This window comes from Pseudophryne corroboree, chromosome 2 (genome assembly GCF_028390025.1).
Source record: "Pseudophryne corroboree isolate aPseCor3 chromosome 2, aPseCor3.hap2, whole genome shotgun sequence".
In the NCBI taxonomy this organism is placed as follows: domain Eukaryota; kingdom Metazoa; phylum Chordata; class Amphibia; order Anura; family Myobatrachidae; genus Pseudophryne; species Pseudophryne corroboree.
The window spans coordinates 557694223-557706432 of NC_086445.1; positions in this window are offsets into that span (position 1 = coordinate 557694223).

The following is a 12210-nucleotide window of genomic DNA, read 5'->3' on the forward strand; positions in this document are numbered from 1 at the left end:
ATATACAATACACATTAAACTGGAAAAGATTTTTGAACAACAAATTATGAGCTTTAAGATGAAAGTCATATCTGCTCAATAAGCCTTGTAGGAGGTTTAATGACTCTGCCTGCTTTCGTCCAAGTATATGATCCTTCACTCAAAGGAACAGACACAATAGAATCACTTGGTGCTGAGGATGTTATAGGTGGTATGTTGACATCATCTTGACTTGGTGCATCAGAAGATAAGGATGGGAATATCTTCTTGAAATGGAACACATTCCTTGTCACAGTGTGATGGTCATTTCCTGCAACAGCCATTGTTCCTTTCCTTTTCACTACAGTCAGTGGACTTGGGTGAAAAGCAGTCATGTCCTTACGTATTACTTTTTGTTTCACCAGAACACGATCTCCTTCTTGTAAGTCCGAAACAATAGCTCTCCTTTTCAGGTCTGCATATTGTTTAGCCTTTTGTTTATTGGCAGAGTCCTTCTGTCTAACCTGATAATCTTTAGATGAAGGAGTCAAATGGATATCTGGAAGAGTGGATCTGATTACTTTTCTTTGAAACATTAATGTCTAAGGAGGGACATTTGTTGTGGAATGAGGCACTGAGCGATATTGTCTGAGAAATTGATTTAGAGATTGTTGAATTGGAATTCGGGGTACTTTACAAATCTTTATTTGCTTTCCCAGATTACGCATGAAACGTTCAACAAGACCATTAGCCTGTGGCCACAGGGGAGTGATTTTTTGATGTCGAATTCCAAAATGTTTCATGAATTTGCTGAAATCATCACCTTGAAATGGCGGACCATTATCAGTCTTTATTGTTCCTGGAATTCCATAAGTAGTAAATATTCTATCCAACGCTGGTAAGACAGATGTGGCAGACGTTGAAGATATTATTTCAAGAACAGGATATCTTGAATATTCATCCACAGCCACTAGTACGTATTTACCGTTGTATAATGGTCCATAGAAATCAACATCGACATTTTCCCAGACATTGTCGGGTAGATTAGTTATTCGCAATGGTTCACTGCTAGTTTGCGTAGAAAGAAGGGTGCATGTCATACAGTTACGGATTTCCGATTCAACAAGTTGCTCCATGGAGGGAAACCATACCTTTTCACGTAAAAGTTGTTTGGTCTTTAGGATTCCTAAACTTTCTCAAAACAGCTGGAATAACAATTTTGTCACCTCTGAGAATTATTGAATCATCATGTACAGTAAGTTCTTGACAATGTTTATGAAGTGTTCGGAATTCTTGTTCCTCATCAGTTGAAAATAAAAACTGTCCCCGTCACCAATCATTGGAAATAATGCAGTGTTTTACTGCTGACAAAACTTTATCTGAGGAAGAAGCCTCTTTGATGTTGGCACTAGTAAGTGAATCAGGAATTGAATTGTTAATAATAAAGTTCACATATTCCTCCACTGAAGTAGACTGCGATATGTCAGAAGGCAGAGGATGTCTGGACATGTAATCTGAGGGATTGTCAGCACCAGCTTTATGAATGATGGAGAAATTGTATGCCTGCAAACGTAAGCCCCATCACTGTATCCTAGCTGGTTGTTTGGATTTTGGATTTCCAAAAAGTGTCACTAGAGCTTGATGATCAGTCTGGATGGTAAAGTCAATGCCGTATAGATAGAGATGAAAGCGTTCACAACCCCAGACTACTGCAAGAGCTTCCCTTTCTGGTTGAGAGTAACGTTTTTCCACCTCTGTCAAACTGCGACTTGCACATGCTACAATATGATGATCCCCATGTGTATTCAACTGAGTCAAGATAGCTCCGAGCCCCACAGGACTGGCATCCACAATAAGTTCTGTTTTCCAGTCAGTGTTGTAATATGACATTGTGACACTATCCTGCAGACATCGTTTTATGTCATCAAATGCTTGTGATTGAGAGGAAGTGCATATGAATTTTGCATTTTTCCTTGTGAGTTCCCTAAGTGGGGCAGTCAGAGTAGCGTAATTTGGAATGAATTGGGAGCAATAGTTAGTCATCCCAAGAAACGACTTGACTTCACCAGCATTAGCAGGTTTGGACATATTTGTGATAGCCTGGACATTTTGTGGATCAGGACCAACTCCATCTTGAGAAAATATATGCCAAAAAAATTTGAGCTTCTGTTGAAGAAAGACGCATTTATCTTTATTCAGTGTTAAGTTTTTGGCTTGAAGACACTGCAACACTTGACGCAGAGCTACATCATGTTCCTGGCGTGTTGCTCCAAAAACCAGGATATCATCACTGTAATTGATGGCATTTGGAACTGACTGTATAACCTGACGGATAGCATTTTGAAACACCTCTGCTGCAGATACGATTCCAAATGATAGCCGTTTGTATCGTCGTAACCCAACATGAGTTGAGAATGTTGTTATTTGCCGTGACTCTTCATCAAGTTCCAGTTGATGATAACCTTTATTTAAATCCAATTTTGAAAAGAAACTCGCACCTGTGAGTCGATATATGATATCATCCATAGTAGGAGTAATATGGCGCTCTCTTTTAATGGCAACATTAGGACGACGCATATCAACACATATTCTCACTGCATTTGGTTGACCTGGTTTGGGCACTACCACAATAGGGGATACCCATGGTGTAGGACCAGATACCTTTTCAATTATATCTAAGTCTTCAAGGGCCAGAATTTCTTCTTCCACTTGCTTCCTTATGTTAATAGGAATACGCCGATGTTCTTGAGCAATTGGGATAACTGAGTGATCAATGTGAAGATGAACTTGATAGTCTTTAAGTTTTCCAATGCCATGAAAAAGATGATCATACTCCCGTAGTAAAACATCCACATCACTTCGTAGTGGTTTTGGGTCATGTAGGACAGGAGTGAGATTGGGAGGGTCATGTAAGACATGAGCGGAATCATGAGTGTGTGCCACAATTTGTGTAAGACCCAACTCTGATGCAGTATCCAATCCCAAAAGTTTACCTCTTGCATACTTAGTGACATAAAATACAGCTTTTGTCATTTTGTCATTTTTGCGTGCAATTATGTCAAAAGAACCCTTTAGTGGAAGAGGTCGTTTATTACCATAGGTGAATATTTTCACAGATGTTGGATTCAAAATTATTCTGCCATGCAGCTTCTTGAAACTGCTAGCATCCATTATATTTACAGAAGCACCGGAATCTATGAGAAAGTCGACAGAAGTGTTTTCTAGAGTGATGGCAGTTTTTGGACTGACCTTGTTTTTTCCAACTTGATGAATCATGTAGATAAATCCTTCTGACTTGTCATCACTGTCAGATGATTCTGCAGGCAGATCCACTGTAGAATGTTGATCCACACAACGCACTGTCTTTCGCCTGGATTTAAACTGCTGTGAAGATTGTCTAGGTGTAGACTTGATTTCCTTAGATTTACAAACAGAGGAAAAGTGATTAATTTTGCCACATGTAGTGCAAATTTTACCTGTGGCAGGACAGTCTCCTGAATGTGGATAGGAGCGTCCACACCTGTTACATGATCTAGATTTCCCTGTCTCTGGAATGGTACTTGTGTCAGTGTGTAATTTATTGCACACTTGCAGCTGGGTCATGCCCCTCTCCATGTCTTTAGCATGTGTCTCTGAAAGTTCTAGACTTCTAGCATATTGTTGCAGCTCAGTCAGCGTCATTTCAGATTTAAGAGCACGTCTGCGCAACTTTCCACATGTTCCAAATGCGATTAGCTGCTGCTTAATTTCATCCTCTACATTATGGAACTGACAAGTTTTGGCAAGAATCCGTAATCTAGTAATGTATGCATCAACAGATTCAGTTTGCAGTTGCATAGCTGTCCTGAATAGGTATTGTGAATGTGACAGGCTGCATTTTGGGGCAAAATAGGCAGTCAGAGAGTCCCTGCATTTGTTATAATCCCTGGTGTCTGCCTCTGGCAAAGTATCATACAGTTCATAAATCTTGGAGCCAGCACTGAGAAGAAGCATGCTTTTCTTTTTGTTATCAGAAGTAACCCCCATAGCTTCAATATAGTGATCAAACTGGGCAAGCCATTTTCTCCATAACTCTGCTGCATGAGGGGCATCAGTATTAGTGATGTGCACCGGACATTTTTCGGGTTTTGTGTTTTGGTTTTGGATTCGGTTCCGCGGCCGTGTTTTGGATTCGGACGCGTTTTGGCAAAACCTCACCGAAATTTTTTTGTCGGATTCGGGTGTGTTTTGGATTTGGGTGTTTTTTTCAAAAAACCCTAAAAAACAGCTTAAATCATAGAATTTGGGGGTCATTTTGATCCCATAGTATTATTAACCTCAATTACCATAATTTCCACTCATTTCCAGTCTATTCTGTACACCTCACACCTCACAATATTATTTTTAGTCCTAAAATTTGCCCCGAGGTCGCTGGATGGCTAAGCTAAGCGACACAAGTGGCCGACACAAACACCTGGCCCATCTAGGAGTGACACTGCAGTGTCAGGCAGGATGGCACTTCAAAAAATAGTCCCCAAACAGCACATGATGCAAAGAAAAAAAAGAGGCACACCAAGGTCGCTGTGTGACTAAGCTAAGCGACACAAGTGGCCGACACAAACACCTGGAGCATCTAGGAGTGGCACTGCAGTGTCAGACAGGATGGCACTTCAAAAAAATAGTCCCCAAACAGCACATGATGCAAAGAAAAAAAGAGGTGCACCAAGGTCGCTGTGTGACTAAGCTAAGCGACACAAGTGGCCGACACAAACACCTGGCCCATCTAGGAGTGGCACTGCAGTGTCAGACAGGATGGCACTCCAAAAAAATTGTCCTTAAACAGCACATGATGCAAAGAAAAAAAGAGGCGCACCAAGGTCGCTTTGTGACTAAGCTAAGCGACACAAGTGGCCGACACAAACACCTGGCCCATCTAGTAGTGGCACTGCAGTGTCAGACTGGATGGCACTTCAAAAACATTGTCCCCAAACAGCACATGATGCAAAGAAAAAAAGAGGCGCACCAAGGTCGCTGTGTGACTAAGCTAAGTGGCCTTTCGTACCGTACTGCTATATATACTGGTGGTCACTGTGTCAGCAAACTGCAAAACTAAAATACACCACAGGTATAGAATGTAGATGGATAGTATACTTAATGACGACACAGAGGTAGGTACAGCAGTGGCCTTCCGTACCGTACTGCTATATATACTGGTGGTCACTGTGTCAGCAAACTGCAAAATTTAAATGCACCACAGGTATAGAATGTAGATGGATAGTATACTTAATGACGACACTGAGGTAGGTGCAGCAGTGGCCTTCCATACCGTAGTGCTATATATACTGGTGGTCACTGTGTCAGCAAACTGCAAAACTAAAATGCACCACAGGTATAGAATGTAGATGGATAGTATACTTAATGACGACACAGAGGTAGATACAGAAGTGGCCTTCCGTACCGTACTGCTATATATACTGGTGGTCACTGTGTCAGCAAACTGCAAAACTAAAATGCACCACAGGTATAGAGTGTAGATGGATAGTATACTTAATGATGACACAGAGGTAGGTACAGCAGTGGCCTTCCGTACCGTACTTCTATATATACTGGTGGTCACTGTGTCAGCAAACTGCAAAACTAAAATGCACCACAGGTATAGAATGTAGATGGATAGTATACTTAATGACGACACAGAGGTAGGTACAGCAGTGGCCTTCTCTACCGTACTGCTATATATACTGGTGGTCACTGTGTCAGCAAACTGCAAAACTAAAATGCACCACAGGTATAGACTGTAGATGGATAGTATACTTAAGGATGACACAGAGGTAGGTACAGCAGTGGCCTTCCGTACCGTACTGCTATATATACTGGTGGTCACTGTGTCAGCAAACTGCAAAACTAAAATGCACCACAGGTATAGAATGTAGACGGATAGTATACTTAATGACGACACAGAGGTAGGTACAGCAGTGGCCTTCCATACCGTACTGCTATATATAGTATACTGGTGGTCACTGTGTCAACAAACTGCACAACTGAAATGCACCACAGGTATAGAATCTAGATGGATAGTATACTTAATGATGACACAGAGGTAGGTACAGCAGTGGCCTACTGTACCGTAATGCTATATATTATATACAGGTGGTCACTGGTCAGCAAAACTCTGCACTGTACTCCTCCTATATAATATTATACTGGTGGTCCCCAGTCCCCACAATAAAGCAGCACACTGAGCACAGATATGGAGTGTTTTTCAGGCAGACAACGTATACTGGTGGTCACTGTCAGCAAAACTCTGCACTATACTCCTATATTATACAGCTGCTCCCCAGTCCCCACAAATAAGCAGTGTGAGCACAGATATATGCAGCACACTGAGCACAGATAAGGAGCATTTTTTTTCAGGCAGAGAACGGATAAAAATGGTGGTCACTGATCAGCAAAACTCTGCACTGTACTCCTATATTATACAGCTGCTCCCCAGTCCTCCCCACAATTAAGAAATAAAGCACAATCAAGTTCAACAATAACGGAGAGGAGGACAGCCACGTCCTCTCCCTAACATTTACAATGCACGAGTGAAAATGGCGGCGACACACGGCTGCTTATATAGAATCCGAATCTCGCGAGAATCCGACAGCGGGATGATGACGTTCGGGCGCGCTCGGGTTAACCGAGCCATACAGGAGAATCCGAGTATGGCTCGGACCCGTGTAAAAAGGGTGAAGTTCGGGGGGGTTCGGTTTCCGAGAAACCGAACCCGCTCATCACTAATCAGTATGCAGAAACTGAGGGATTAATGCTAGCATGTCAGCCATGGTGACTAAGAGGAATGTACAGTAGCTGAGTACAAGTAGTTAAAAGTTTATCCTCGTCGCCAGTTGTTATTTCCTGATGTACATATCTTTACTTCAATGAATCATGCAGTATAAAGATTATGTATTTTATTTCTTATTGGTAAGTAGTACTTGCATGGTTATAGATAGACATCAACTCCACATGCTGCTCTCCTCCTTACTCTCCTTCTACTTCCTACTTCCTTCTACTTCCTGATCACATGTTCATCTGTGCAGCCAGATTCTTAAAGGTACACTACCTCATCTAGCTAATGCACATAAACTATTTACATAGATACTACAGTTGGGTCGATCCAACGACCCATAACCCCATAGGATATTAGTCTGTGAGCCCAGGAACTGGGATCACTGGCCTATAGATGAGGCTGTAAGGAGATTAGCTAATTACTTTAAAGATGCTGCTATATGAGGAGACTCTAGGGGGTAAATTTACTAAAGGTTCTAAAAATGAAAATTGGTGATGTTGACCATAGCAACCAATCAGATGCTGTCTATCATTTTCTAAAAGGCAAAAGAGAAATGATAGACAGCATCTGATTGGTTGCTATGAGCAACATCACCAATTCTCTGTTTTAGATGCTTTAGTAAATGTACCCCTAGAACTAAGGCAAGGCAGATAACTGATCATGAATCAGTGATGTCTGAGACCGGGCTAGAACCAGTGGGACCAGGCTGGAACAAGAGATGCTTGGGACCAGGCTGGAACCGGAGATGCTTCAGACCAGGCTGGAATCGGGGGTACTCGGAACTGAATTACAGACACGACCCAGGTTATTCTAATAGTGAAGAGACTACTAGGATTATATAAGAGATTATCCACTAACAAGTAAGGTTTTAATCCTCGGTATAGTCTAAATCATTCTAGGAACACAAGTGTACCTAACAGCAATATGGGCACATGATCCCTTAGCCTGCCTCAGTGAGGTTGATAAACATTATAATGAAAAACAGTAAACAGTCCTTAGAATTAGACATTTAATAAAGAAACAGCACAGAACATAAAGCAAAGAAATAATTTATTCTTGCACACATCATTGTAATATACATAATTCTGTGCATATAACAGATCATTTTTCAGTGATATGACATTCCAAGAATTCTTCAAGATAGTGTGACAGAACCCCAGGCACAATCATTTTACCATTCTTTAATTTCTCTTTTCTGTATCTATAATTTTAAAATACTTCGCCATTTTATCAATTTTTTGGAAAAACAACATATTTTAAAATATACTTAATAAAGGTTATTTATTTTTGAACAGCATAATATGTCGACCAGTGCACCATAATAATACCCCTTTTCCCATTTTTGAGGAACCGGGTTATGTCTGGAACCGGATTACAGACAGGATGACGGCGGGGGGACAAACTGAGCTGGATGCTGGGCTGGTACCAGCAATGTGAGAAGTCTGGAATTGGCAATGCTTGATGCCAGACTGGAACTGGCTATGCAGGGAACCAGGCTGTATATGGCAATACTTATTGATGGGCACTGGACAGGAACTAGAATTGCTGAGAAATGGACAGGAACCAGAATTGCTAGAATCTGGACTAGAACTAGAATTGCCCAGAGCTGTCAGGCATGTTAAATGCAAATGGGTGTCTGATCGGAACAACAGTTGAATAGCTCTGACAGACGCCCATTTTTATAGATGCCAAGCATGGGGCGTGCACCACAATTAAATTGCACCCTAAGAAGGTAACAGTAAAATCAGTTCAGATATTATTCAAAGAAACAACTTAGGGGTATATTTACTAAAAATTCGTGTTTGTCCGATTTGTGGGGGTTTTTTTCAAAGTGACAAAACGGGAATTTACTAAGCACAAATCTCGGCAGTGTTGGTGCAATTCGTAATGGTTTTCATGGCTAAGTTCAGAAATACGAATGAATAGACCATCGGCCAAACGCGGCTGTTTGTTCATACAACACGGTTAATTTACTAATCATTCGTATTTGGGTGTTAGTCTCTGCTTGCTCAATTGCGGTCGTATTTTTTTTGAATAATTAAAAAAAAGCAGCAAAAAAATAGACCTGCTTTTTTCAGGCTTGTTTACATGTGTTGCAACTTCAAAATCAATCACACTTGATTGAGGATGCCTATAAAAGGATCTTAGGCCCATTTCAAACAACCTACACTCAGAAATGGCTGCTGGAGTATGGTGCAGTGATCTTTTGTGTGCTATGGGATTCCTCAGACTCAGACATCAGCCTGTAAGTAACTAGGGCCAAGAAACTGAACATGGTCAGCAGGTTGTACAGGTTCCACGGAGGCTGCGCAGGCCTCATTTTTTGGGGAGGTGTTTAAACTTGAATGCATTGTCCGATGACAGGGTCATACAGATGTTCCGTCTAAATTGTAACAACATTTTCCGTCTGTATGACCTTGTCAAACTGGGCCTAGACCCTGAGACGGCACGCTCTCGCCCTGTCTCAGGCATGCACAAACTCCTGGCTGTGTTGCACTTTATGGCTACTGGGAGCTTTCAGGCTGTGTCTGGGGATGTCATTGGAATCTCACAGCCCACCTTTTCAAGAATACTGACACAGGTAACGTATACCTAACAACCTCCTCTGTTTCTTTGATGTTAGAATTACTCTCAGTGTCCAGTGATGAGGTTATGTCATTAACTCACATTAAAATTTTTTTACAAATATACACACAGGTGTTGGATGTTTTGCAGCCCCACATTGATGCCTCAATCTGCTTCCCTACCCAAGAGTCTCAATGGAATGCCATCAGGGTATCTGTCTATGAGTTTGCTGGCATGCCCAATATGCTGGGAGACATAGATTGCACGCACATTCAGCTGAGACCACCTAGGGGCAGGCAGCACATCTATACAAATCGTCATCTAGACCACTCCAGAAATGTGCAGGTGGTTTGTGATGCAAATCTAAAAATAATGAGTGTTGTTGCTGGTTACCCTGGGGGCTGCCATGACACCTTCATCCTCAGTCAGTCATCCCTCTGTGATAAGTTTGAGGATGGACAAATGCCAGATGGATGTCTGCTGGGTATGTAATTTGATATGTTTTGGTATACTAATCAAAAATACACTGTGTTACTTATGTGTTGTTGTATCTTAACATGAAGCACGTTATTATATCTGTCTTTCAGGTGATGGAGGATATGTCTGTTTCTCTTGGCTTCTAACTCCATTGTCCCGACCTGATTCCCCTGCTGAACACAATTACAATAATGAACATAAGTCCATGCGGAATGTGATAGAAAGATGTTTTGGGGTGCTGAAAGCAAGGTTCGGTGTCTGGATAAGTCTGCTGGGCTTTTGTTGTATAGTCCCTTGAAAATGACTCAAATTGTGTTCTGCTGCTGCTTTCTTCATAACATGTGTTTGCAATAAGATCTGCCACATGTTGATGAGGACGATGAGGATGAAGAAAGCAGCCAACAAGCAGAGGAATTAGAGACATCTTGCGACACTTGGAGTACAGATGTAGGGAGGCAGGTAAGGCAACACCTCATAAATACACATTTTTTAGTAAGTATGTTTTGCATCTTTTATTTATTGTGTAAGGCTAAATTTTGTTACATAATGCATCTGTTAAAAGACATACTCATGTGTCTATCTCCTTTAGACATACAAACATACCCTTGCTATATGCTTTTCAAATGCAGCATGTGTATTGTGTTGTTTGAAATTGTACACATCAGAATCAGAGTCTCATGTATGAATTCGGGATAAGTATTCATAAACTTAAAATGTTAATTACTTTAAAAAAAAAACAAAAAACCGGTTAAGAAATTAATCATTTACTTTAGGAATGTGTGTTTCTTCCTAATGTAACACTTACACACATTTATTAACTTATCCTTGATGAATACATGTGTCCTTATGTGTGGTTTAGCATTAGATTTAAGGGACACAAACGTGGTCTCATACAAAATAATTTATTTAGTTTGGTTTGCTGAAGTAAACTTTCAGTGTTTGTAGACAATACAGTTTTCAACATATATTCATTATTACCCACTTTCATTTTTGTTATTTTAAAATATACATTTATAAATATACGTTTCTTTGGTTCTGCCTCATGTTTCTGATGCATATTTTTCCTTTTTACCACATGCAAAAATGTTAGTACAATAATGTCATTCATTAGGAAAAATAATGTTCAAATTTTTTATATAAAATATTAGGACATTATTTACACACACAATAGTGTTCTTATTGTAATGTCCAATATATAAGAAATGTAAAAGAGTTTGCATTCACAATGTAAGTTGTATTGGTCATGGAATAATATGGCTGGCTGCCAATTAGTCTGGCTGCAGGAGCTAAGATTGATTGGAATCAAGAAATATTCATTAGATAATCAAATATACTGGTCTTAATTCTGCCCCCAAAAGACATTCTTCCTGGCTACAAATTAGTCTGGCTGCAGAATATAAGAGTGATTGGAATCAAGAAAGAATCATTAGATAATCAAATATACTGGTCTTAATTCTGCACCCAAAAGACATTCTTCCTGGCTGCAAATTAGTCTGGCTGCAGAATATAAGAGTGATTGGAATCAAGAAAGAATCATTAGTTAATCAAATATAGTGGACTTATTTCTGCAGGCTAATATCAATGTGCAGCTCAAAGAACATTTCCCTCCTCACCAAAAAAACAAAGCAGTTCAATAATAATTGTTTGCCAACAAAAACTTTTTTTTTTTACATTGCTAATTAATGATGTTCAAAAAATTTGCAAGGTGCAATATGGTGTATATATATGCAGACAATCATACAATTACTGAGTTTGTTTTCTTCTCATAACAGAATTCGTGATCTATATCATTTTTTTTTTTGGGTGGCTGGTTAAACTGGCCTTTGCCTTCACCACTGTCGTGTTGGTGTGCTCTGGTGGAGCGCCTTGGTGGTGAGGACACAGGCAATATAATTGGAGTATTCATTCCAGAACTGCTGCTTGGTTGCTGTTGGTGCTGGGATGAGTGTTTCATTGAGGTTAGTGAGGGTGGCATTGAGTTCACGTGTTGCACCATTTTGATTTTCTAAAATTCTGGTGATAGATTCATTTATCATTTGATTGTTTTCTAAAATGTTGATATAGTTTTGCTGTTGTCTGTGCTGTTCTTCCATTATGCGTTGTAAGTTGCCCATGACAATGTCTGCACGCATGATTTCCATGGTATTTGCAATTCTGGTGGTTGGTTCATTTTGGAAGCTGATATTTCTGCTGATTCTTCTGAGGTGAGATGGTAGGCTTGAAAAAATGTGGGTCTGCCTATGCAGGCAATCCTGATTAGTGGCCTGCTGTGTAGTCCAACTGTCCCAAAACACTTGATCAGGGCCTTGTGCTAATGGTGTTGTTCGGCTGTGTTGTGGTGGTGGTGTGCTTTGCTGTGGTGTTGTATTCACAGGTGCTGGGGGGCTGTTTCCTTCAATTAC